Genomic DNA, 23,563 nt, shown 5'->3' with positions numbered 1-23,563 from the left:
AGCAGTAGAGGCACCGAGAGAGGAGAGACAGGTGACGGTCGTGTGGACGAACATTAAGGTTTTGTCGATTTGGTAAATGGACACTAAATGGAGTGAAGTCTTTATTGGTACAACGTTCACCCACTAATGGGCTTTATCAAATACAAGTATAATGGAAAAAAAACTTACAGGATATTTAGAACATACTAGGCTAGTGGTCAGTGATGAGCGCAACTGCAGGAAGCCCTAAGGCACCTACTGGGTCGCCTTTGTTCCAACATCTGTGCTGTGGAAGATGATAAAGTGAATGTACCACTATTCTGGTTTATGGTATTTGTCTGACTGTGGATGACTCCTGACACCGACGTTTAATATCGTCATTTTCGTACAACAGAAGCAAGAACCTAATAAGCTGGGACATTTCTCATCCATTAAAAGGCGCTCTCATGATTCCCAAAATGGTAATAACAGAATTGAAAAAAAAACACTACTCGTTCTGTGATTTACTTGAGAAAATCGACTTTTGGGCGTAACACCAACAAAGACAGCATTCAGCATCGCTACTACTAGTCAGCTTTACACCTTTAGCATACTTTGACACTTTGACGTCAGTTTTAAACGTTTTCTATTTTTTCTCCAAGTCGTGTTTTTATTTTTTATAAAGAAAAGTAGATTAACTCGGATTGTTGTGGTTAGGTTATATAAAACTGCAAAAGCGTGAATGTTACCACCATTAATAAAGATATTATAAAAAAATGCGCTGTGATGCGTCTGGCAACAAGATAGACGATGGAAAATAAGAAGCGTTCTAAAGTAAAAGTTTACCCCTTTTGTTGTAAGAATGGTCTGCGAGAGCGGCCGTTAAGGTGGTGGCGGCGGCGGCATCTGCGGCTGCGGCATCGGTGGCATCAGTGGCAGCGACAGCTAGGTCAGCAGCTATGATGCCGGCGGCAGTGAGGAAAGCATCTATAATGGCAGAGTGATGGCAACAACTATTATGGCTGCAGGAACGAGAGCAGAAGGTACGATGGCAGTGGCAGTGGAAGTGACAGCGGCAGCGATTGTGGCAGAAGCAGCATGATGGTAGCGGTAGCAGCAGCGCCGCAATGGCAACGACAGCAGTGACAATGGTAGCAACGGTGATGATGCCGACAGTGGTATAAGAAGAGACCATGGCAATGAGGGCAGTGACAACAGACACTACAGTGAGGGCAGAGGCCACTACAGTGAGGGCAGAAGTCACTACAGTGAAGGCAGTGGCAATGGCCACTACAGTGACGACAGCGACCGCTACAGTGAGGGCAGAAACCACTACAGTGAGGGCAGAGACCACTACAGTGAAGGCAGAGGCCTCTACAGTGAAGGCAGTGTCAATGGCCACTACAGTGACGGCAGCGACCGCTACAGTGAGGGCAGAGACCATTACAGTGAGGGCAGAGACCGCTACAGTGAACGCAGAAGCAGTGACAACTTCCACTACAGTGAAGGCAGAGGCAGTGGCAACAACCACTACAGTGAAAGCAGAGGCAGTGGCAACAACCACTACAGTGAAGGCAGAGGCAGTGGCAGCGGTAGCAGCGAGGAAGTTGGGGGACAAGAGTGAGAGAGACAAACAAAGCCTGCCTCACACACCCACTCTGCCTCTCGTAAGCTACGGTAAAAATGCTTACCGGAAGCCTCTCCACCAACTTCCTGACTTTTGTGGCTACCAAGTTAAAACACTGATCAATACGCTAATGTTTTTTCAGTCGCGCTTGAGTGTGTGTGTGTGTGTGTGTGTGTGTGTGTGTGTGTGTGTGTGTGTGTGTGTGTGTGTGTGTGTGTGTGTGTGTGTGTGTGTGTGTGTGTGTGTGTGTGTGTGTACTCATCTAATTGTGGTTGCAGGGGTCGAGATTCAGCTCCTGGATCCGCCTCTTCACTGAACGCTACTAGGTCCTCTATCTCCCTGATCTATGAGCTTTATCATACCTCATCTTAAAGCCATGTATGGTTCCTGCCTCCACTAGATCCTTTTCCTTGAGTGAGGTTTGCAGTCTTTGGCCACCTAGCCTATACTCTGTCTGCGACCTTCTTTGTCCTTCCCCGAACTTCATTATTTTGCATTTGCCGGGGTTAAATTCGAGGAGCCAGTTGCTGGACCAAGCTTCCAGCCTGTCCAGGTCTCTTTGTAGTCCTGCCTGATCCTCATCCGATTTAATTCTCCTCATTAACTTCACATCATCTGCAAACAGCATATAAATGTTTATGTATTTTGTTTTACTCACTAGTAGCAATGTACTAGTGAGCTAATGTGTACTGGAGTGTGGTGAAGTTGGTTGTAGTAGCGTAGACTGTAGGTTGTATATACTTTATGATTAATATACATTACGTTTTTGTATAGGTGAGTTTTTGTGTCCTTCCTTATAATAATATTATCTACTAATTAACGTTCCACATTAAATGTGAAGGTACAAACTGGCCCTAGAGTGACTTCTTTTTCTATTTTAAATAATACAAATGCCCCTAGACAGGTAAGTCATTTACCCTTTAGGAGCCAGGACGTTTTATTTAAGTTACACGAACCAAAAAGTCGTAACAGGCGCCCACTCTGGTACCTCGTCACGTACCATGACTCATTGTTGTTTCCCTGTCTGATCCATTGCAGTGCCCTTCCTGTTATACTTGCCTGATCCTCTAGCTTTTGCACTAATCTCTTGTGAGGAACTGTGTTGAAGACCTTCTTGTAGTACAAGAAAATGCAATTTACCCGACCTTCTCTTTCTCGTGTCTTACTTCTTTTACCTTGTCATAAAACTCCAGTAGGTTTGTGACACAGGATTTGTCTTCCCTGAATCCGTCTGGCTGTCGTTCATAAGCTTGTTCCATTCTAGGTGTTCCACCACTCTCCTCCTGATAATCTTCTCAATGACTTTGCATACTATACACGTCAGTGACACTGGCGACACAGACACTCATGTCTATCTCCTTTCTTAAAAATGGGGACTCCATTTGTCGTCTTCCATACTTCAGGTAGTTGCCCAGTTTCAATGGATGTGCTGAAAATTGTTGTTAGTGGCACACACAGCATCTCTGTTCCTTCTCTAAGCACCCACGGAGAGATGTCCGGTCCCACCGCCTTTGAGGTATCACGGTCACTTACCAGCTTCTTCACCTCCTCATCGCTTGTGTGTATTTAATCCAACACTTGTTGGTATATCCCTTGCTGGTGTACCCCTCTCTTCTGACTTCCCAGAGTCCTTTCTGTCTCCACTGTAAATACGTCCTTATATCTCATATTGAGCTCCTCACATACTTCTTGGTCATTTCTTGTGAGCTTCCCTACTTCTTTTCTCAGCCTGATTGTGTGGCCTTTGAGTGTTGTCTTCCTCCTGATGTGGCTATACAACAACTTCAGGTCGGACTTGACTTTTGATGCTATATCGTTTTCGTACAGTCGCTGAGCCTCCCTCCTTATCTGTGCATACTCGTTTCTAGCTCTTCGACTAATTCTTTATTTTCCTGGGTCCTTTGTCTTCTGTATTTTTTCCTTTCTCTAGTGCACTTAGTTTTGCCTCCCTACACCTTATGGTAAACTAAGGGCTCGTTCTGGTCATCCCATTATTTCTGTTGCCCTTGGGACTAAATTTTTTCCTTTTCCTCCTTGCATTTTGTTGTTACATAGTCCATCATTTCGTTTACTGACTTTCCTATCAATTCTCTTTCCCACTGAACCTTCTGCAGGAAGTTCATTATACCTGTGTAGTCCCCTCATTTATAGTTTGCTTTTCCCATCCTATTCCTGTTACCCTCTCCACGTGTGTGTGTGTGTGTACTCACCTATTTGTACTCACCTATTTGTGGTTGCAGGGGTCGAGTCCTAGCTCCTGGCCCCTCCTCTTCACCGGTTGCTACTAGACCCTCTCTCTCCCCGCTCCATGAGCTTTATCAAACCTCGTCTTAAAACTGTGTATGGTTCCTGCCTCCACTACGTCATTTTCTAGGCTATTCCACTGCCTTACAACTCTATGACTGAAGAAATACTTCCTACTATCTCTCTGACTCATTTGTGTCTTCAACTTCCAATTGTGGCCTCTTGTTTCTGTGTCCCCTCCCTGGAACATCCTGTCCTTGTCCACCTTGTCTATTCCACGCAGTATTTTATATGTCGTTATCATGTCTCCCCTGACCCTCCTGTCCTCCAGTGTCGTCAGGCCGATTTCCCTTAATCTTTCTTCATAGGACATTCCCCTTAGCTCTGGAACTAACCTTGTTGCAAACCTTTGTACTTTCTCTAGTTTCTTGACGTGCTTTATCAAGTGCGGGTTCCAAACAGGTGCTGCATACTCCAGTATGGGCCTGACATACACGGTGTACAGTGTCTTGAATGATTCCTTACTAAGGTGTCGGAATGCTGTTCTCAGGTTTGCCAGGCGCCCATATGCTGCAGCAGTTATCTGATTGATGTGTGCTTCCGGAGACATGCTCGGTGTTATACTCACCCCAAGATCTTTCTCCTTGAGTGAGGTTTGCAGTCTTTGGCCACCTAGCCTATACTCTGTCTGTGGTCTTCTGTGTCCTTCCCCTATCTTCATGACTTTGCATTTGGCAGGATTAAATTCGAGAAGCCATTTGCTGGACCAGGTGTCCAGTCTGTGTGTGTGTGTGTGTGTGTGTGTGTGTGTGTGTGTGTGTGTGTGTGTGTGTGTGTGTGTTTTTGTGTCTGTGTGTTTTAACTGCTATGTGATCCAGGAAAGGTATGCTCGTATCTCACAAGCCCAGCCGCTTCTACCTAGATGCTGGTTTCAAGCCTCTGTAATTTCCCTTTTGCAACAAATACACACACACACACACACGCTTACAATTTATCATCGTGAAAATGTATTCTGTCTGCAGCTCATTATATAAGCAGTATGATTTTTTATTTCTTATTACCAGAACCAACATTCACGTTCACACTGTTAAGGTAATTAATTGTACACTGACCGTCACACCATTAATTATTCCAAATATCTAAGCTGTTACTTAAGAGACAATTGGCTAACAGCAAATATCTGAACTGTTACTTAGACGTCTCTAAGTAACAGCTTAATTATTTCCTGTTAACCAACTATCTTAACAGGTCAGTTGACGGTAGTTCAAAATTTTATAGAATTGAAAGTTAGCTGTAGAATTATCGGTAACATTATTCAAGAAATTTGTCCTCAAAATTAATAGTCTTATTTTTTAAATTACTTAAATATACATAATATACATAGAAGTTCCTAACGACATTGGTGGTGAAATAAAGAACTCTGATTGTAAGTAGGAGTATTCGTCTCACTCTTACTAGGCTAGCCTACCAGTCATCTCGTTTTGTACTAGAAAGTGTTCTGCAGTGCTTTGCAATCTACTAGTAGATCGTGATCAATGTTTTGGTCGTCCTCTTCCTTGGACTCTGCTGTGTCAAGTGTGTTGTTTATGTTTCAGGAGCCTTTCTTATGTGTGTGACTCTGCCTGGAGACCTGGAGTTTACCTGGAGAGGGTTTCGGGGGTCAATGCCCCCGCGACTCGGTCTGAGACCAGGCCTCATGTTGGATCAGGGTCTGATCAACCAAGCTGTTACTGCTGGCCGCAGGTGTTAATTGTGGAGTGTTTACGTGTCTCCCTCACTCTGGCACCACGACAATTTCTTTCAATCACAAATGAAAGTTGATGTTAAGGGCTTTAAATAATTCATAGAAACTAAATTTATATAATGTTTATGATATATAATTGCGAGGTTCCTGGTAGAGATGCTGTTTGTAGCTACAAGTAAAATCAAGCTCTTTAAGGATTCCTCATTCTCAACAAGAGAGAATAAATTGGGCAGCACACGTGAGCCTAATATGAACATCTTAAGTATAAGGTGATTGTGTCCCGTAGTTCGATCACTAGTTCATTCAGCTTACACACTGAGGTCCGGAGATCAAATCCCCGGTACGGCCGGGAAGCATTAGGCCGTGTTTCCGTAAGACGCTGCTGTCCATGTTCGCCCATTAGTATAAAATGGGTACCTGGGTGTTAGTCAACTGGTGTGGGTCGCATCCTGGAACAAAACTGACCTAATTTGCCCGAAATGCTCAGCATAACAAGGAGCTTTCTATATAGTAGTATGTCAGTGATGTCAGCTAGGACTGTATACCTTGTACGTGTACTTATAGAAATAAAAATATTAATGTTATTATATTATAATGTATTTTTTTACACAAAACAGTTTCTATCTTAACTCATTTCAAGGACCAGCCTTATCTAAAGTATACTACCACCCCCCTGGGATGCGACCCACAACAGTCGAGTAACACCCAGGTATCAACTTCATGCTAGGCGAACAGGGTCAGTAGGTGTAAGGAAACACCTAACGTTTCCACCCATGCCGGGGATCGTACCACGGATACTCAGTTTGCACTCGTAGTCTTCATCTTAGACTGCTAATGACGATGATAAATTTAAACAAAGAAGTCTCAACTCACTACTCAAATTCCCTCCCTCCCTTCTAGTCTACAGTTTACCTCATCTTTCATAGACCCATCTGCTGATATGTTCACTCCCAGATCTCTCATTACATTCACTTCCTCCTTACTCCCTCCCTCCAATCTAATATTAAATCTTTCATTGCCTAGACTTCTTTTTGTTACTATCATTAATTTGCTTTTTCCTAGGTTCACTTTAATTTCCTTCTTTTACATACATTCCCGAATTCCTCCACCAACTTTGTACCTGCCTTTCAGAAACCCCGAAAAGAACTGTTACCAGGAAAAAGCAATTGTGACAGCTCTAACTTTGAATCAGATCCATCATCCCTCAATCCCCTTCCCTTCATAGCCTGACGTGCTGGTGGAGAGTGAGCAAGGTAACATTTATGAAGGGATTAAGGGTGAACCGGATTACCAGAATTCAATCCTAAAGGTGGAGAGTAGAGTGCCTGTACTCTGAAGGGGGCGGGGATTATGTGATTTAGAGAGTCTTCTGAATCGTGATCTCTTTACTTGCGGCAGGGCAATTACTGAATGGATGAAGGCGAATGTATTTCCTCTTTTTAGGGCCACTCTAGCTGAGCGGGGGATACCTGGAGTTTACCTGGAGAGAGTTCCGGGGGTGAACGCCCCCGCGGCCCGGTCTGTGACCAGGCTAGTGTATTAAAACAAATATTTATTTCTTAGATGAGAAGGTATATATGTGAAACATTATTTACCTGGAGTATACATGGAGAGGGTTTTTGAGGGTCAGTGCCCCCACGGACCGGTCTGTGACCAGGCCTCCCCGTGAATCAGAACCTTATCAACCAGGCTGTTACTGCTGGCTGCACATAAACCGGTGTACAAACCACAGCCCGGCTGGTCAGGTACCGATTTTAGGTGCCTGTCCAGTGCCTTCTTGAAGACAGCCAGAGGTCTATTCGTAATCCCCCTTACGTATGCTGGGAGGCAGTTGAACAGTCTTGGGACCCTGACACTTACTGTGTTGTCCCTTAGTGTAGTCAAGGCGCCCCCTGCTTTTCACTGGGGGGATGTTGCACCGCCTACTGAATCTTTTGTTTTCGCAGCGAGTGATTTTTGTGTGCAAATTTAGTCCTAATCCCTCTAACATTTTCCAGATGTATATTATTATGTATCTTTCTCGCCTGCATTCCAGGGGAATGCAAATCAAGAGACAGGTTTTGTGGAATCATGCCCCAACACATCACATTGCTTAGGTAAGCTGAACAGTTCTAGAGGTGGTACCTCCCTATATTATATATATATATATATATATATTATTTTATTATTATTATCACACCGGCCGATTCCCACCAAGGCAGGGTGGCCCGAAAAAGAAAAACTTTCACCATCATTCACTCCATCACTGTCTTGCCAGAAGGGTGCTTTACACTACAGTTTTTAAACTGCAACATTAACACCCCTCCTTCAGAGTGCAGGCACTGTACTTCCCATCTCCAGGACTCAAGTCCGGCCTGCCGGTTTCCCTGAATCCCTTCATAAATGTTACTTTGCTCACACTCCAACAGCACGTCAAGTATTAAAAAACCATTTGTCTCCATTCACTCCTATCAAACACGCTCACGCATGCCTGCTGGAAGTCCAAGCCCCTCGCACACAAAACCTCCTTTACCCCCTCCCTCCAACCCTTCCTAGGCCGACCCCTACCCCGCCTTCCTTCCACTACAGACTGATACACTCTTGAAGTCATTCTGTTTCGCTCCATTCTCTCTACATGTCCGAACCACCTCAACAACCCTTCCTCAGCCCTCTGGACAACAGTTTTGGTAATCCGCACCTCCTCCTAACTTCCAAACTACGAATTCTCTGCATTATATTCACACCACACATTGCCCTCAGACATGACATCTCCACTGCCTCCAGCCTTCTCCTCGCTGCAACATTCATCACCCACGCTTCACACCCATATAAGAGCGTTGGTAAAACTATACTCTCATACATTCCCCTCTTTGCCTCCAAGGACAAAGTTCTTTGTCTCCACAGACTCCTAAGTGCACCACTCACTCTTTTTCCCTCATCAATTCTATGATTCACCTCATCTTTCATAGACCCATCCGCTGACACGTCCACTCCCAAATATCTGAATACGTTCACCTCCTCCATACTCTCTCCCTCCAATCTGATATTCAATCTTTCATCACCTAATCTTTTTGTTATCCTCATAACCTTACTCTTTCCTGTATTCACCTTTAATTTTCTTCTTTTGCACACCCTACCAAATTCATCCACCAATCTCTGCAACTTCTCTTCAGAATCTCCCAAGAGCACAGTGTCATCAGCAAAGAGCAGCTGTGACAACTCCCACTTTGTGTGTGATTCTTTATCTTTTAACTCCACGCCTCTTGCCAAGACCCTCGCATTTACTTCTCTTACAACCCCATCTATAAATATATTAAACAACCACGGTGACATCACACATCCTTGTCTAAGGCCTACTTTTACTGGGAAAAAATTTCCCTCTTTCCTACATACTCTAACTTGAGCCTCACTATCCTCGTAAAAACTCTTCACTGCTTTCAGTAACCTACCTCCTACACCATACACTTGCAACATCTGCCACATTGCCCCCCTATCCACCCTGTCATACGCCTTTTCCAAATCCATAAATGCCACAAAGACCTCTTTAGCCTTATCTAAATACTGTTCACTTATATGTTTCACTGTAAACACCTGGTCCACACACCCCCTACCTTTCCTAAAGCCTCCTTGTTCATCTGCTATCCTATTCTCCGTCTTACTCTTAATTCTTTCAATTATAACTCTACCATACACTTTACCAGGTACACTCAACAGACTTATCCCCCTATAATTTTTGCACTCTCTTTTATCCCCTTTGCCTTTATACAAAGGAACTATGCATGCTCTCTGCCAATCCCTAGGTACCTTACCCTCTTCCATACATTTATTAAATAATTGCACCAACCACTCCAAAACTACATCCCCACCTGCTTTTAACATTTCTATCTTTATCCCATCAATCCCGGCTGCCTTACCCCCTTTCATTTTACCTACTGCCTCACGAACTTCCCCCACACTCACAACTGGCTCTTCCTCACTCCTACAAGATGTTATTCCTCCTTGCCCTATACACGAAATCACAGCTTCCCTATCTTCATCAACATTTAACAATTCCTCAAAATATTCCTTCCATCTTCCCAATACCTCTAACTCTCCATTTAATAACTCTCCTCTCCTATTTTTAACAGACAAATCCATTTGTTCTCTAGGCTTTCTTAACTTGTTAATCTCACTCCAAAACTTTTTCTTATTTTCAACAAAATTTGTTGATAACATCTCACCCACTCTCTCATTTGCTCTCTTTTTACATTGCTTCACCACTCTCTTAACTTCTCTCTTTTTCTCCATATACTCTTCCCTCCTTGCATCACTTCTACTTTGTAAAAATTTCTCATATGCTAACTTTTTCTCCCTTACTACTCTCTTTACATCATCATTCCACCAATCGCTCCTCTTCCCTCCTGCACCCACTTTCCTGTAACCACAAACTTCTGCTGAACACTCTAACACTACATTTTTAAACCTACCCCATACCTCTTCGACCCCATTGCCTATGCTCTCATTAGCCCATCTATCCTCCAATAGCTGTTTATATCTTACCCTAACTGCCTCCTCTTTTAGTTTATAAACCTTTACCTCTCTCTTCCCTGATGCTTCTATTCTCCTTGTATCCCATCTACCTTTTACTCTCAGTGTAGCTACAACTAGAAAGTGATCTGATATATCTGTGGCCCCTCTATAAACATGTACATCCTGAAGTCTACTCAACAGTCTTTTATCTACCAATACATAATCCAACAAACTACTGTCATTTCGCCCTACATCATATCGTGTATACTTATTTATCCTCTTTTTCTTAAAATATGTATTACCTATAACTAAACCCCTTTCTATACAAAGTTCAATCAAAGGGCTCCCATTATCATTTACACCTGGCACCCCAAACTTACCTACCACACCCTATTATATATATATAAATATATATAATATATATATATATATATATAAATATATATAATATATAAATATATATATATAAATATATATATATATATATATATATATATATATATATATATATATATATATATATATATGTATATATATATATATATATATATATATATATATATATATATATATATTTATATATATATATACATATATATGTATATATATATATATATATATATATATATATATATATATATATATATATATATATAAATATATATATATATATATGTCGTGCCGAATATGTAAAACTGGTCAATTAGCAAGAACTCATTTAAAATTAAGTCCTTTCTGAAATTTTCTCTTATACGTTTAAAGATCTATTTTTTTTCATCAATGTTAATGTAAAAATTAATAATTTTGGACCAAAAGAATCTTAGAAAACTTACCTAACCTTATTATAGTAAGTGTAATTTATTTTAGCCTAACCGAACTAAATATATTTTAAATACGTTTACAATAATTTAGTACTAAACAAACACAATCAATTATATTTTTTTCGTTAGGTTCAGAATGATTTTGGCGAAATTATTGCATACACAAATTTTCACTTGTCCTATATGGCAAGATGAGCGTTGCTATTTAAGCCAAGATCGCAAGTTCTGCCTTCCTATTCCGCACGACATATATATATATATATATATATATATATATATATATATATATATATATATATATATATATATATATATATATATATATATATATATATATATATATATATATATATATATATATATATATATATATATATATATATATTTATATATATATATACATGTCGTGCCTAATAGGCAGAACTTGCGATCTTGGCTTAAATAGCAACGCTCATCTTGCCATATAGGACAAGTGAAAATTTGTGTATGCAATAATTTCGCCAAAATCATTCTGAACCTAACGAAAAAAATATATTTCACTGTATTTGTTTAGTATCAAATTATTGTAAACAAATCTAAAATATATATAGTTGGGTTAGGCTAAAATAAATTTTTCTTGTTATAATAAGGTTAGGTAAGTTTTCTAAGATTCTTTTGGTGCAAAATTAAAAATTTTTACATTAACATTAATGAAAAAATATATCTTTAAACGTATACGAGAAAATTTTAGAAAGGACTTAATTTTAAATGAGTTCTTGCTAATTGACTAGTTTTACATATTCGGCACGACACATATATATATATATATATATATATATATATATATATATATATATAATATATATATATATATATATATATATATATATATATATATATATATATATATATATATATATATATATATATATATATATATACATATATATATATATATATATATATATATATATATATATATATATATATATATATATATATATATATATATATATATATATATATATATATATATATATATATATATATATATATATATATATATATATATATATATATTAGAGTTAGAGTGATATAACCAAGATATCACCAGCTTACCTAAGCAATGTAATGTCCAAAAACTGGAGACGAGGTGCAGAGATTGTCAAGGAGACTAGTCCCGGAGCTCAGGGGTAGGAGCTATGAAGTGAGATCAAATTATCTAAACCTGACAGAAGACAAAAGGCCTCGGGGATTATACGAAAACGATGTATAAAATACTGAGATGAATTGATAGGGTGGAGGTACAGATTGTTGGAGATGGATATCAGGAAGATGAGGGCACAGCTATACGCAAGTGGAAAACAGATGAGTTAGCAACGTTAGTAAGTATTTCTTCAGTTTTAGAGTGGTCAAGAAGTGGATCGGAGTGGTCAGTGGAGTGATATAAATAAGTACACACACTCCTTCATACAAACCTTCTGTTGCCATCTAGAATTACAACCCTGCGACATTTATTTGTGACTTGGATAACGTGCCAGCCAATTAGTAGAGCTGTCTCATAATGTGATGCATCATTCTGTTATACGGATGAATACATGGAGCTTAAAACACCAGTTGCCCATTTTTACTTCTCATACTGTGATTAAAAGTGACAGACTGTAATCTGAGTATACCAGAACTGGACGTGGCGGTGCGCCCAGGTACACCTCAAACTGTCTTAAAGTTAATACCAACACGAATAATTCTTTGTCTATAGTGCTGAAATTCATTTGATGTGTCGACAGTTTCTCTAAAGAAATGCATGTAGGATGAGCAACATTTGCACTAATTCCCACGTTGTATTAAATGTGATTGCTTTAAAATTAGAGCTCTGAAGTAAAGGAGCCATGATAATCAGTCTTTTTAGGTGTTCAAAAACTTGCACGCATCACTTATCTCAAACACACTTATGCTCAGGACTGTGTGGATGCCTACCTTGGCCCATCACTTCCTATACTCCTATATGATGGTGCTTGGTTTCAAAAGATAATGTGTTGGCATTTTTTTCTACATTTCCAGAATTTCCTGGTTAACCCCAGCTCTTTCCTTGATCCATCAAGTTTCTGAATTCTACTGTGTGCCGAAAGCCATAAAACTACTTCCATGTCCCCCTCCCTGTTTTTTATTACTTATTGTATATTATATTATGTTATATGCTAAATTATATATATAGTATATATATATATATATATATATATATATATATATATATATATATATATATATATATATATATATATATATATATATATATATATATATATATATATATATATATATATATATATATATATATATATATATATATATATATGTCGTGCCGAATAGGCAGAATTTGCGATCTTGGCTTAAACAACAACGCTCATCTTGCCATATAGGACAAGTGAAAATTTGTGTATGCAATAATTTCGCCAAAATCATTCTGAACCTAACGAAAAAAATATATTTCACTGTGTTTGTTTAGTATTAAATTATTGTAAACAAATCTAAAATATGTTTAGTTGGGTTAGGCTAAAATAAATTGCGCTTGTTATAATAAGGTTAGGTAAGTTTTCTAAGATTCTTTTGGTGCAAAATTAAAAATTTTTACATTAACAATAATGAAAAAAAAATATCTTTAAACGTATAAGAATTTTTTTTAGAAAGGACTTAATTTTAAATGAGTTCTTGCTAATTGACCAGTTTTACATATTCGGCACGGCATATATATAAATAAATATATATACTATATATATATATATATATATATATATATATATATATATATATATATATATATATATATATATATATATATGTATATATATTAGTAGGTTGGTAGACAGCAACCACCCAGGGAGGTACTACTACCCTCCCAAGTGAGTGAAAAACGAAAACCTGTAATTGTTTTACATGATAGTAGGATTGCTGGTATTTTTTTTTCTGTCTCATAAACATGCAAGATTTCAGGTACGTCTTGCTACTTCTACTTACACTTAGGTCACACTACACATACATGTACATGTTTATATATACACACTCATCTGAGTTTTCTTTGATTTTATCTTAATAGTTCTTGTTCCCATTGCTTTTCCTTTTATATCCATGGAGAAGTGGTATAAGAATCTTTCCTCCGTAAACCATGCGTGTTGTAAAAGTCAACTAAAATGCCGGGAACAATGGGCTAGTAACCTTTTTTCCCGTATAACTTACTAAATAGTAAAAGAAGAAAACCGTCAAAGTGGGATGTTTGAATGTGCGTGGATGTTGTGTGAATGATAAGAAAGAGATGATTGTGAATGTTAGGAATGAGAAGAAGCTGGATGTTCTGGCTTTAAGTGAAACAAAGCTGAAGGGGGTGGGAGAGTTTCAGTGGAGAGGAATAAATGGGATTAGTTCAGGCGTTTCAAATAAAGTTAGAGCTAAAGAAGGAGTAGCAATAATGTTGAAGGAAGCAATAATGTTGGCAGGAAAAGAAGGAATATAAATTAATAAATTCAAAGATTATGTGGAGTAAAATAAGGGTTGGATGTGTAAAGTGGGTTATAGTAAGCGTTTAAGCACCTGGAGAAGAAAGAAGTGTAGAGGAGAGAGAAAGATTTTGGGAAATGTTGAGTGAGTGTGTGGGGAGTTTTGAACCAAGTGAGAGAGTACTTGTGGTTGGGGATCTCAATGCTAAAGTGGATAAAAATGTTGTGGATGGAGTAGTAGGTAAATTTGGGGTGCCAGGGATAAATGAAAATGGTAAGCCTTTAATTGAGCTATGTGTAGAAAGAGGATGTTTTATGAAAAAAGAGGATAAATAATTATACAATGTATGATGTAGCACGTAATGAAAGTAGTTTGTTAGATTATGTATTGGTGGATAAAAGGTTGATGGGTAGGCTTCAGGATGTACATGTTAACAGAGGGGCAACTGATATATAGGATCGTTATTTAGTTGTAGCTACAGTTAGAGTAAGAGGTAGACAGGACAAAAGGAAAATGGCAACAACAAGTAAGAGAAAGGTGAAAATGTATAAACTAAGGAGGAAGTTCGGGTGAGATATAAGCAGCTATTGGCAGAAAGGTGGGCTGGTGCAAGTATGAGTAGTGGGGGGGGGGGGTCAAGAGGGTTGGAATAGTTTATTATTAGAATGTGGGGCAGAAGTTTGTGGCTATAGGAGGGTGGGTGCAGAAGGAAAGAGAAGTGATTGTGGAATGATGAAGTAAAGGGTGTGATAAAAGAGAAAAAGGTAGCTTATGAGAAGTTTTTACAAAGCAGAAGTGTTATAGGAAGAGCAGTGTATATGGAGAGTAAAAGAAAGGTGAAGAGAGTGGTGAGAGAGTGCAAAACAAGAGCAGATGATAGAGTGGGAGAGGCACTGTCAAGAAATTTTGATGAAAATAAGAAAAAGTTTTGGAGTGAGATAAACAAATTAAGAAAGCCTAGGGAACGAATGGATTTGTAAGTTAAAAACAGTTAGCTGATGGGGAGCTGGTGGTATTGGGTAGATGGTGGGAATATTTTGAGGAACTTTTAAATGTCGATGAAGAAAGAGAGGTGGTAATTTCATGCACTGGTCAGGGAGGTATACCATCTTTTAGGAGTGAAGAAGAGCAGGATGTGAGTGTGGGGGAGGTGCATGAAGCATTATGTAGAATGAATCGGGGTAAAGCAGCTGGAACTGATGGGATCATGACATATAAGTTAAAAGCAGGAAGGGGGGGATATAGTGTTGGAGAGGTTGGTATTTTTGTTTAGTAAATGTATGAAAGAGGGGAAGGTACCTAGGGATTGGCAGACAGCATGTATAGTCCCTTTATATAAAGGGAAGGGGGACAAAAGAGATTGTAATAATTATAAGGGGATAAGTTTATTGAGTATATCAGGAAAAGTGTACGGTAGGGTTATTATTGAAAGAATTAGAGGTAAGACAGAGATTAGGATTGCAGATGAGCAAGGAGGCTTTAGAGTGGGTAGGGGATGTGTAGATCAAGTGCTTACACTGAATCATACGCGAACAGTATTTAGATAAAAGTAGGGAAGTTTTCATTGCCTTTATGGTTTTAGAAAAGGCATATGATAAAGTGGAAAGGGGATCAATGTGGCAGATGTTGCAAGTATATGGAATAGGTAGTAAGTTACTAAATGCTGTAATGAGGTTTTATGAGGATAGTGAGGCTCGGGTCAGGGTGTGTAGAAGAGAGGGAGACTACTTCCCGGTAAAAGTAGATCTTAGACAGGGATGTGTAATGTCACCATGGTTGTTTAATATATTTATAGATGGGGTTGTAAAAGAAGTAAATGCTAGTGTGTTGGGGAGAGGGGTGGGATTAAATTATGGGGAATCAAATACAAAATGGGAGTTGACACAGCTACTTTTTGCTGATGATACTGTGCTTATGGGAGATTCTAAAGAAAATTTGCAAAGGTTAGTGGACGAGTTTGGGAGGGTGTGTAAAGGTAGAAAGTTGAAAGTGAACATAGATAAGAGTAAGGTGATGAGGGTATCAAATGATTTACATAAAGAATAATTGGATATCACATTGGAGAGAGGGAGTGTGGAAGAAGCTAATGCTCTCAGATATTTGGGAGTTGATGTGTCAGCGGATGGGTTTATGAAGGATGAAGTTAATCATAGAAAGATGAGTGGTGGAGACAAAAAACGTTATCCATGGAGGCAAGGAAGGGAATGTAAGAAAGTATAGTGGTACCAACACTCTTATATGGGTGTGAAGCCTGGGTTGTAAATGCTGCAGCGAGGAGGCGGCTGGAGGCAGTGGAGATGTCCTGTCTAAGGGCATCTGGTGCAAACAGTATGCAGAGAATTCGGATTGTGGAAATTAGGAGGTGTGAAGTTACTAAAAGTATTAGTCAGAGGGCTGAAGACGGGTTGTTGAGGTCGTTTGGTCATTTAGAGAGAATGGATCAAAGTAGAATGATTGTTGAGCGTATAAATGTGTAGGGGAAGGAAGGCGGGGTAGGGGTCGTCCTCGAAAAGGTTGGAAGGAGGGGGTAAAGGAGGTTTTGTGTGAGCATGTGTGAGTGTGTTAGATAAGAGTGAATAAAGACGAATGGTTTTTGGGACCTGACGAGCTGTTGGAGTGTGAGCAGGGTAACATTTAGTGAAACGATTCAGGGAAACCGGTAATGGGAAGTACAATGCCTGCACTTTAAAGGAGGGGTTTGGGATATTGGCAGAGGGGTATCTTGTATATATCTTTATATGCTTCTAAATTGTTGTAACTGGACGCCTTTGCAAAAACAGTGATCAGTGAGATGAAAGTGTTGAATGATGATGAAAGTATTTTCTTTCTGGGGATTTTCATATATATATATATATATATATATATATATATATATATATATATATATATATATATATATATATATATATATATATATCGTGCCGAATAGGTAAAACTTGCGATACTGCCCTAAATAGCAACGCTCTTCTTGCGAAAAAAGGGAAGCGAAAATTTATGTATGCAATAATTTCGCAAAAAGCATTCTGAGCCTAGCGGAAACAATATATTTATTTTGTTTGTTTATTATTAAATAACTGTAAACTTATCTAAAATAAATTAAGTAGGATTAAGCTAAATTAAATTGTGCTTCTTATAATAAGGTTAGGTAAGTTTTCTAAATTATTAATATTTACATTAACATAAATATTTACAATAACATTATTTAGATCGTCCAGTTTGACATATTGGGCAAGGGTTTATTTTGCCAAATATGCCGAATGAAACCATACCCCCGGCCGGGATTGAACCCGCGGTCATAGAGTCTCAAAACTCCAGACCGTCGCGTTAGCCACTAGACCAGCTAGCCACAATAAGATTCATCCAACTAGGTATATTTCTACGCCATAGGAAGGTTAGCACAGGCACCTCTGTGACCACAAATGCAAGTTTTTACAGACGAATCTCCAGCTAGCGTGGCCGTGACGAACTCTAGCTCAAGTCCCTTCACTGCCGTCAACATGACTCAAGAAATCGTAATGACACGATTGCAAATGACCGCGGGTTCAATCCCGGCCGGGGGTATGGTTTATTTGCAATCGTGTCATTACGATTTCTTAAGTCATGCCGAATGAAAAATTTTTTTCGCCATAAACCACCGGAAATCGATCTCAGCATAACGAAAAAAACATATGTCATAGATTTAATGTAATATTAAGTATGTTTATTTCATCCAATGATATATGTAGCAGCAATTATCTAAAAAAAAAAAATACGTTAATTTTAAGTTAGTTTTGATCCAAAAATAAAAAAACATTATATCAACGTTAATAAAAAAAAAAGAGTCACAGAGTCGTCAGGAAGTGAAACAACCTAAAGGCAGAATCCATACACAGCTTTAAGAACTGATACGATAAAACTCATGGAGCAGGGAGAGAGTGAGCCCGGTACCGACCAACGAAGTGGCGGGGCCAGGAGCTGTGACTCTACCCCTGCAACCACAAATAGGTAAGAACACACCCACACACCCCTAGCTATGTCCGTGTGCGTGTTTTTGCTCATGTCATCCACATTAGAGAAACGAACCTGGTGGGACCTTTTCAGTTATTGAGCACACAGACAAAGGTCACGCATGAACACTATTGTACTGATCACTCAGAGATGAAGCGCTACAGCACGACAAAGTACCCGAGTGAGATGATCCCAGGTGTCACAAACAACCTCTTATAACAGCAGGTGTTACCTTACATTGCTTAACATCTGCGGCACTCTACTCTGATGTCCATTTTAGCCAATACTCATTTGAGAGAATGAGAGAGAGAGAGAGAGAGAGAGAGAGAGAGAGAGAGAGAGAGAGAGAGAGAGAGAGAGAGAGCACGGGAGAATCAAACACATGTTGACATTCACAAAAGATACGTCTGGTCGAGGTCTTGAAGACCATACTGACGTAAGAAATGTTAAGAAAATATATAAATAACGGTAACAAGGAAATATAAATTGTGAATATCAATGGTATACAATACCGACAAGATGACAAATTAAGACACGTGTGAAACATCTGGGTATCTTAAATCTGTTAGCGTTTCAAACATTGCCTTTATAAATAAAATACAGAAGGCTGAATTGTATTGATAAAAAACACTGTTTGAAACGTCAACAGAGTTAAAATATGATGAATGGTTTTGAAAACCGACAAGTTAAAGAATTAAGACACTTACGCAACTTTGTATTGACTGATGAAGGCACTGTGTGGCGAAACGTTTCTTCAATAAAGATTCCCATGTGTTGCATAAGTGTCTCAATTCTTCAGAGTTAAGATACCCAGATGTTGCACATGTGTCTGATTTTTCAATATAAATTGTCTAAAAATTATCGTAACTGTGGAGCAAACAGTATTGTGTAGTCATCAGAAGGGATGATCCTCCAAGCAAACTGCACGTAACCTGGAGGAGGAAGAGGAGAAGAAACAGGAGGAAAAGCAAATGAATACGAAGAACAAGAAGAAAAAGCATTAGAAAACTGAAGGTATCACATAATAAGTATCTTTCAAGATACAAAAATAGTAGTTACCATACTAGGACTGCAAAGCACAGTGTAGCCCGGGCCCCTCACAGTGTAACTGCAGCACTCTTAAGAACATAAGACAGGATCACTGCTGCAGGCCTATTGGCTCATGCTAGACAAGTCCAACTTATACTCACCCACACCCACTCATGTACTTGTCTAACCTTTTTTAAAGCTACATAAGGTTTCGGTTTCAATAACTCTACTAGGGAGTTTGTTCCACTCATCCACAACTCTTACCAAATCAGTGCTTCACTGTATAATTTCTAAATCTAATTTTTTTCCAACTTGAACCCACTGATGCGAGTCCTATCTTGGTTAGATACTTTTAGCCTGTTATCTATATCTCCTTTATTGATCATTTTTTTTATTATTTATACACCTCAATCATAACCTTTCCTAATTCTACGCCTTTCCAGAGAGTACAAATTCAGGGACTCCAATCTTTCCTCGTAGCAAAGATTTCTGATATATGGGATCAACTTTGTCATCCTTCTCTGTACGTTTTCCAGCACATTTATGTCCAGTCTGTAATACGGTGACCAGAACTGTGCAGCATAATTTAAACGAGGCCTAACCAACGATATATAGAGTTGAAGAATAACCTGAGAACTCCTCTTATTTATACTTCTTGATATGAAGCCAAGAATTTGATTAAAGTGCAGTAAAAGTCTAGGGCAATGCAAAATGCCCTAGACATTTATGCATTGCCACTCCTTTTCTAGGTAAAATGCTATATATGATCGGGACCCCTCTTTAAATCTAATTAGCACTGAGGAAGATAATGGGCTTGCTCCCATTACTTGACATGATATTATCCAACCTGCTGATTATGTCACCAACACCAGCTCCTTGGAAACACACTCTCTCTCTCCTTTCTATCTCTGTTATAGAAAGCACAGTCAATATATTTTACCTGTGAGTCACCAACGACAAGCAAATTCTTACCTTTATTAGCAGTGAAGTTAGTAGTGCCTTTATCCTCACTGACCATTGAAGTAGATTCTTTCTGGAGAACAGAGAACCGATTTCCTACCTTCACATCTGCACTTTTAGTCTTTTTCACTTTGATGTTTCTTCCTTTACTGGAAACTTCTACCCACTTGTAATGCTGCTACCAGCCGGGAATCAAACCGAGTTATTTAGCCAGTCTTCCGGGAAGCTAGCTAAATTGTCATTGCCTGGTGGCAAAGTGATGGCACAGTAGACTAATGATTCGAGAACTTAGCTAGGTTCCCGGGAGACTGGTTATATGACTTGCGCTTGATCCCCGGTTGCTCGCAGTATGATATATGTTATAATCACTTTTTTTCCATGTATGCATTATTATGTGTACTACTTGTAAGACTGGAATCCAAACTGGACAAGAATGAAATTAATTCCTGTAGCTTTCCATGACCACAAATGTGTTCACGTTAGAAGTGGCATGTCCAGTGGACTTACTGGACTCCTAATATTTGAAACATAGTGGCATAGTAGACTAAGGCGTCGAGAATTTAGCTAGGGTTCGATCTCCGCTTGGTTTCAGTATTTTTTTTATATAAACTACTTGTTTCCATGCACACACACACTGACATAATTGTTCTATGCCTTCTTATATATATATATATATATATATATATATATATATATATATATATATATATATATATATATATATATATATATATATATATATATATATGCATATATGTACGTGCCGAATAGGCAGAACTTGCGATCTTGGCTTAAATAGCAACGCTCATCTTGCCATATAGGACAAGTGAAAATTTGTGTATCCAATAATTTCGAAAAAATCATTCTGAACCTAACGAAAAAAATATATTTCACTGTGTTTGTTTAGTATTAAATTACTGTAAACAAATCTAAAATATATTTAGTTGGGTTAGGCTAAAATAAATTGTTCTTCTTATAATAAGGTTAAGTAAGTTTTCTAAGTTCCTTTTGGTGTAAAATTACGATTTTTTAAATCAACATTAATGGGAAAAATATATCTTTAAACGTATAAAAGAAAATTTTAGAAAGGACTTAATTTTAAAAGAGTTCTTGCTAATTGACCAGTTTTACATATTCGGCACGACATATATATATATATATATATATATATATATATATATATATATATATATATATATATATATATATATATTTATATATATATATATATATATATATATATATATATATATATATATATATATATGAAGGTATAGAACAATTCATGATGGAAGATTTTTGAACTTTCATTGAAATATCTTAAATATTAAAAATTTTAACAGAAACTCTTGTTATTTTTCGAAGATTTTTCAAGGTGAATGACACTCCTTTTTAATGAACCATTCCTCAAACTCCTCCTCTCCTCACCCACTTCTACTTTGTACTGGACTGATGAAGCAACTGTGTGGCGAAACGTTTCTTCAATAAAGATTCCCATGTGTTGCATAAGTGTCTCAATTCTTCAACGATCCACACAGATGGAGGACAGAGACTTCAGCGCTGCTTGATCTGTATGACTCAGATCATAGTTCGTTACCACTGCCTCATACACACTGCTGTGATGCTTCAGTTCCCACTGCCTCATACACACTACTGTGATACTCCAGTTCCCACTGCCTCATACACACTGCTGTGATGCTTCAGTTCCCACTGCCTCATACACACTGCTGTGATGCTTCAGTTCCCACTGCCTCATACACACTACTGTGATGCTTCAGTTCCCACTGCCTCATACACACTGCTGTGATGCTTCAGTTCCCACTGCCTCATACACACTGCTGTGATGCTTCAGTTCCCACTGCCTCATACACACTGCTGTGATACTTCAGTTCCCACTGCCTCATACACACTGCTGTGATGCTTCAGCTCCCACTGCCTCATATACACTGCTGTGATACTTCAGTTCCCACTGCCTCATACACACTGCTGTGATACTTCAGTTCCCACTACCTCATACACACTGCTGTGATGCTTCAGTTCCCACTGCCTCATACACACTGCTGTGATGCTTCAGTTCCCACTGCCTCATACACACTGCTGTGATGCTTCAGTTTCCACTGCCTCATACACACTGCTGTGATGCTTCAGTTCCCACTGCCTCATACACACTGCTGTGATGCTTCAGTTCCCACTGCCTCATACACACTGCTGTGATGCTTCAGTTCCCACTGCCTCATACACACTGCTGTGATGCTTCAGTTCCCACTGCCTCATACACACTACTGTGATACTTCAGTTCCCACTGCCTCATACACACTGCTGTGATGCTTCAGTTCCCACTGCCTCATACACACTGCTGTGATGCTTCAGTTCCCACTGCCTCATACACACTACTGTGATGCTTCAGTTCCCACTGCCTCATACACACTGCTGTGATGCTTCAGTTCCCACTGCCTCATACACACTGCTGTGATGCTTCAGTTCCCACTGCCTCATACACACTGCTGTGATACTTCAGTTCCCACTGCCTCATACACACTGCTGTGATGCTTCAGCTCCCACTGCCTCATATACACTGCTGTGATACTTCAGTTCCCACTGCCTCATACACACTGCTGTGATACTTCAGTTCCCACTACCTCATACACACTGCTGTGATGCTTCAGTTCCCACTGCCTCATACACACTGCTGTGATGCTTCAGTTCCCACTGCCTCATACACACTGCTGTGATGCTTCAGTTTCCACTGCCTCATACACACTGCTGTGATGCTTCAGTTCCCACTGCCTCATACACACTGCTGTGATGCTTCAGTTCCCACTGCCTCATACACACTGCTGTGATGCTTCAGTTCCCACTGCCTCATACACACTGCTGTGATGCTTCAGTTCCCACTGCCTCATATACACTGCTGTGATGCTTCAGTTCCCACTGCCTCATACACACTGCTGTGATGCTTCAGTTCCCACTGCCTCATACACACTACTGTGATGCTTCAGTTCCCACTGCCTCATACACACTGCTGTGATGCTTCAGTTCCCACCGCCTCATACACACTACTGTGATGCTTCAGTTCCCACTGCCTCATACACACTGCTGTGATGCTTCAGTTCCCACCGCCTCATACACACTACTGTGATACTTCAGTTCCCACTGCCTCATACACACTGCTGTGATGCTTCAGTTCCCACTGCCTCATACACACTGGTGTGATACTTCAGTTCCCACTGCCTC

The sequence above is a fragment of the Cherax quadricarinatus genome, chromosome 46 (assembly GCF_038502225.1).
Source record: "Cherax quadricarinatus isolate ZL_2023a chromosome 46, ASM3850222v1, whole genome shotgun sequence".
In the NCBI taxonomy this organism is placed as follows: Eukaryota; Metazoa; Arthropoda; class Malacostraca; order Decapoda; family Parastacidae; genus Cherax; species Cherax quadricarinatus.
This window is presented reverse-complemented; position numbering follows the sequence as displayed.